The 5632-nt window shown below is 31.1% G+C and overlaps 1 protein-coding gene across 1 annotated transcript in view; it reads right to left on the bottom strand.

The window, feature by feature from the left end:
* Positions 1-5632, bottom strand: part of LOC117172965 — a 63546-nt gene that overhangs the window by 9284 nt on the left and 48630 nt on the right. The gene's annotated exons all lie outside the window — the stretch shown is intronic.

Raw genomic sequence — 5632 nt, 5'->3', positions numbered from 1 at the left:
TTTTTTCAACAACCTGCAAAATTACAAAAATTGCCTTAAATATTCCAGATACTTTTTTGACAATTTTGGAAATCTTTTAAAATCATTTTAAATATTCCTCTAAACTTAATTTGTCAAAATAAAAAGTGCTTTTTTATTTTCCTAGGAATCGTAAATACTTTTTTATTCTTATAAAACCTATCACACTTCTTAAAAGAATTCTAAATAACTTAACAATATGTATTTCTTTTAAATTATTTGAAATCATTTCAAGATTTACATGAATTTAGAATCTTTTTAAAGCTCTCTTAAGAAAAAAATATCTTTTGAAATTATTTGAATTTTTGTTGTTTGAAATTGGGTACTGAGTGTTAAATTGCAATTTATACATCAAAATTTAACTATTCCACTTAAAAATTAAATATTTTTAAAGCAAAAACAATTAAAATAGTAACATTCAAAGTTTTTACCTTTTTGGAATGTTGACGACTCCAGGCTCTCTATTTAAAAATGTTCTGTTTTAAACATTTGATTTATAATTGCTGTTTTTATATGCACAGGCATATATTGTTACTTATTAAATAATTGCTCTTTTTTCTAACTAATTTTTTATGGTTTAAAATGGAATATTTGAGACTGAAACTGTATTTAAATAGAATTTAAAATTTAATCATTTCGACGCTTGCATTTTTTGAACAGTTTCAAAGTCGTCTTGGAAAATTAATTATTGTTAACTTTATAATACTGAATGTATAGTTCGATGACAAAAAATTAATGTCAAATTAAAGTTAATCACGAATAACGCGTTACTACGCATTTTAAACTAAGAATGTCATCATTTAAGGAGTTGACATTTAAACTTTATATTTAAAACAAGCTTGAATGTACTTATTTTAAATTTTTACATAATTTCTTAGAAAAGAGAAAAGATAGAAAGATTGTTTTAAAGTACAAGATCTCATCATGTGATATGATATCTGGGACAGGGTGTTTTCTAAGGATTTTCATAACTGCCCGACCATAAGGATTTTTTAGAACTGGCCGACCTGACAGTATACGATTTATATCTCTTTCTCTCACTCTTTCTGTTTTCCTTATCTTCCAATTGACAATTAGAACTGCCCATTTTGGCAGAACTGCCCGTTAGAATAGACCCTGATTGCGATTTAACTTTTAATTTAATATCTTTATTTGAAATTGGCGGGCGCGTTAATTCTAACGACGAGTCACAATTTTCCGTATAGTGGATTCACAGAATAAAGTAATAATAAAATTTGTTGCAGAACATTTTTCATAGACATAAAGTTTTATTAAGACAATGTCGTGTTTTTCAAAACTCATGTGATGTGATGGAAAAACAAAAGAAAGTTTAACCGATATTTAGTTAAAGTTTATCCTGTAAAGTTATTTTTTGTTGCAGCGAATCTTTCATCGGAAATCGATGTAAAGTTTATCTTCTGTTTTTTCTGTTTTAGAATCCCATATTCTTACTACGAAAAGTTGAAAGGATTGTTTTTAGTCTTTCAACTTTATTATGTTTATTTCGTCTTGAAATCGCTCGTTTACTTTGATATACTGAATGTTAAATATTCACACTTTTTATGATAAATAGTGCAACACTTTTTCCTCTTATTGAAACAACAATATAAAATTCGCCAGTAGAAAACCGCTATATTAATTTTTGAAACTCATTACTTTTTTCGGTGTTTTGATGTTTTGGAGAATACTAAAGTTTTAAACGTTTTTATCATTTATTCGAATGGAAAGTCTCTCTGTGTGTCCCCCCTTTGAATTTGGTGCCCCCTGCAAATATCTCGAGTATCCACGATGTACAACAGATAGCGTCTGAATCTGCTGTTTCGCCAAATATGATAATTAAAGCAGGCGTTCTAAATTCTCTTGATAGACTTGGCCTGGAAGATAGGGTCCTGGCGTCGGCAGTTCTAAAGGACGTTGCCATCTGCTGGGCGGACATTAATAAAACTGGTCTCATCAGAAGAGAGAGAGAGAGAGCAAAACTCGTGATAAAATATCCACCATCGTTTAATTGTTTGGACATCGACTCTGCAAAATTCAACGACGAAGTCAAACTAGCTTTACAAAAAAATGAAAACACACTTTTAAGGGATGAAAATATCTTTTCAAAACGAAAGAGTTCGACGTCTATTATTTTTACTATAGAGAGATCCATTATGACGCTCGTCCAAAGGGTTGCCAATCAAGAAGGAAAAACTGTGGATCCTCTGATTGAGAACCTGAATGAGGCTTGTCGTTTGCCTACTGATCTTCAATACGGCGAGTCAAAATACGAGTCAATATGGTGAGCTAGTATGGATCTTCTTTAGAGGGGGGGGGGGGGCCTACAAGCTACAAAGATGGACCAGTTATTATTTGGAAAGGATCCGCCAGGGAGTTTAAAGTCTGTTAACTGCTCGATAATTCAGCTAGTGTGTTCAGATCTGAACAATCTTAGGCAACAGGGACGCCAAAAAACGGAATCGGCCCGCCACGTTGACAAACGAAGCTACATTTTTTGACATAGGGCGGATAGCAGACGTCATGGGTGCGGCACTCAGGGTAAATGAAGGGGATAACTCAGACTCTGATAAACGCGCCCTCGTGATTCTCCTCTTGACTAAAAGTTGAATGAAATTGATGGACCTACCGACTACTGCTACGAAAAGTTTCATAACCCTAAGCGTATTTAAACAGTACTTTAGTTTTTTTAAAGTTAATTATCCACTTTTTAAAAAATGAAATAAAATGAGAAATACATAATTGTGCAAAGTTTAAATTAGGAAAACTCGCTATTTGTTTTTTCACATTAAGGAGTGAGAAACAAAGGTAACTGTTACACATGCGTAGTGATTCACTCGACTCTCGCACGCCTCTCTCGGATCACCAGTGAAGCTCTCCGCCCCGTCCCGCATTCCCTATAAGTTTCACAAATATATGCCTGAGTGCCGTAGCCCGTACCCATGGTTGGCGTCCTGTATAGACACCGCACAAGAGTAGGCGGAGACTTTAGAGGTTAATGTAACTATAGTTGCTGAAAGATCACATTTATTTGAAAACAAAATTGGAAGCTATAACCTCAGACCCGCGAATTTCATCCCAGAGAAAGAGTTATAGGATACCCTTACCTTCTCCTCCGTGCCAGTCTAAATTAAAACTCCTGACCGCATAAATGCTTCAAATAAAATTAAACATAGCTTTTACTAGTCCTACTGTTTTACTCTGTAAGAAAAATATGTGCAGCTTCAGCTTTACAGAGCTATCTTGCAAAAACTAGATCGTTACGTAATGTCCAGGAATTGTTCATTTAATTCCAAAAATTCCATGAAGCTGTTTCTTCGTAAACTTTAAGTAATTGGGTTAAGCAAGCCTTAACCGAGAGCGGTGTCGATACCGATATTTTTTAGCTCATGCTACACGACATGCGTCCACATCGGCCGTTAAAAGGCGTGACGTTGATTTATACTTAATTAGAAAGACGCGTCTCAACCAATCGCCAGAGTTTACCACAGAGAGATTGTGAAGGATAACCAGCAATTTGCGAGATCTGCCTTAGAGAGACAATACATCGTTAATTTTAGTTTGTGGTTAATTAATCTATTCTCAAAGAATTTTTGCATACACATCTCGGAATGTAATAAAATTTGTAATAAAAATATTTTTTTATCAGATTGGTTACCGTAATCTGTTAACTGCTTTTAACATCTTCGAGTTGATGTATTCGAAGGTGGCACAAAATATAATTGAATAATTGAACGCACTTACATCTAAGCGAAGTTCAATTCTATTTGAATAGATCATCTCGTAAATCTTGAAAGCAGTTATTCGATTACTGGAATAAGTCTGATAAGTAAAATTTATTACAACTTTTATTACATGTCTTGGATATTTGAATTACCAAGTCAGGATTACCATGATTCTTTCAAAAATTCCTTGTAACCGATCTAAAGTCTAATTATTTTTTGATTCTTTGATAAAATTCAGATTTGTAATTCATTTCGAAAATTTTCTGCCCCAAAGTCAAAATTATAATTATTGACTAAAACCCCCTGACTCAAAGTAGAAATAATTTTAAAGTAATTTTTAATTTCCTTATAGAAAATTATCAGTTTTGAAGTCGAAATTTAAATTATGAATTATAGTTTTTTCCGCAAATATTCTGAATACATAATATTTCTATGGAAAATTTACCATTACAATAAAAAATTATCATTATTTGTAAAAAAATCCATATTTCAAATCAGAATCATCATTCCTTTATAAAATCCCCTGTTTCAACTCAAAATAATTATATTTTTTAAACCACTGTTCCGAATCAGACTTTTAGTTTTTTTGAAAATTTTCTCTTTTAAATCCGGATTATCATTTTTTCAAAAAGTCCTTCCAAGATCTAAACTATAATTCTTTGGAACGTCTAAAAATCTCCAATAATGAAATTCCCAATACTGAAAAATTACCGAGAAAGAAAAAATGCTAAACAAAAAATTTCCGACAGTTTAAATTTTACAAATTAGACATTTTCCCGAAAGCTTATGGATAATAATACTCAATTTTAAACTTCCCTAGATTAAACTATTTAACACTTAGAAAATAATTTATTCCTAAAAAAACAAAATAAAATATATTTATTTAGCGGAAATTTCTCGGTTTTCCCGATTTTCAGAAAATTTATATTAAATCTTGAGAATCACGACAGTTCACAATATTACCGAATTTAAAAATTCCCGCATAATAAAATGCCCAACAGAAAACTACGGAATTATAGTATATCTGAATATAAAAATTTATTTTTACAGTTTATATTATTCCGGCATTTGAAAATTCCTAAATAATAAAATTCCCGACAGAAAATTTCCGAATTGTAAAGTATTTGAATATGAACAATTAATTTTTTAAAATTTTTAGTTGCAATATAATATTAATTGTTCAACAATTTTATCATGCGGGAATTTTCTAATTAGGGAATTTTATTATTCGGAAATTTATTTTTCGTGAATTTCATTATTCAGGATTTTTACAGTGTCGTGAATTTTATTTTTCGGAATTTTTCAGACGTCCCAATTAACGAATAATAAAATTCCCGAATTGTAAAATTCACAAATAATTAAATTCAGGAATCGAAAAATTCCCGCATAATAAAATTGTTGAATTATAAAATTCACAAATAATCAAATTCCCGTATAATAAAATTGTCGAATTATAAAATTCTCGAACATCTAAAATTATATTGCAAATAATTCTTTTAAATTGTTTATATTCTAACATTCCTGGCAGCTTTTAATATTACCGAATTTATCGAATTCCCGAATAAAAATAGATGAATTCTAAAATACCCAAACTATGAAGTTTCCAGATTATAAAATTTCTAAATTTAAACAATTGAAATTTCGCTTATAAAATAAATTAAATTATTAGATTTGAAATTATATTACAATTTAACAAAATTGTATTCAAAGAACAAAGGGGGAGGGTCGGTAAGGCCGGTTTTTGGCCTAATTTATTTTTGGACCAAAAAATCTGAAAAAATCATGGTACCATCTTATAAGTATCCCGAGTCGATTGCACGCTAAACGGACTACCCTCCACCCCCCAGCCACCCCTACAAATATAGGAAACACCACTACCCACCAACTGTATT

The sequence above is a fragment of the Belonocnema kinseyi genome, chromosome 5 (assembly GCF_010883055.1).
Source record: "Belonocnema kinseyi isolate 2016_QV_RU_SX_M_011 chromosome 5, B_treatae_v1, whole genome shotgun sequence".
NCBI lineage: Eukaryota > Metazoa > Arthropoda > Insecta > Hymenoptera > Cynipidae > Belonocnema > Belonocnema kinseyi.
This window is presented reverse-complemented; position numbering and strand designations above follow the sequence as displayed.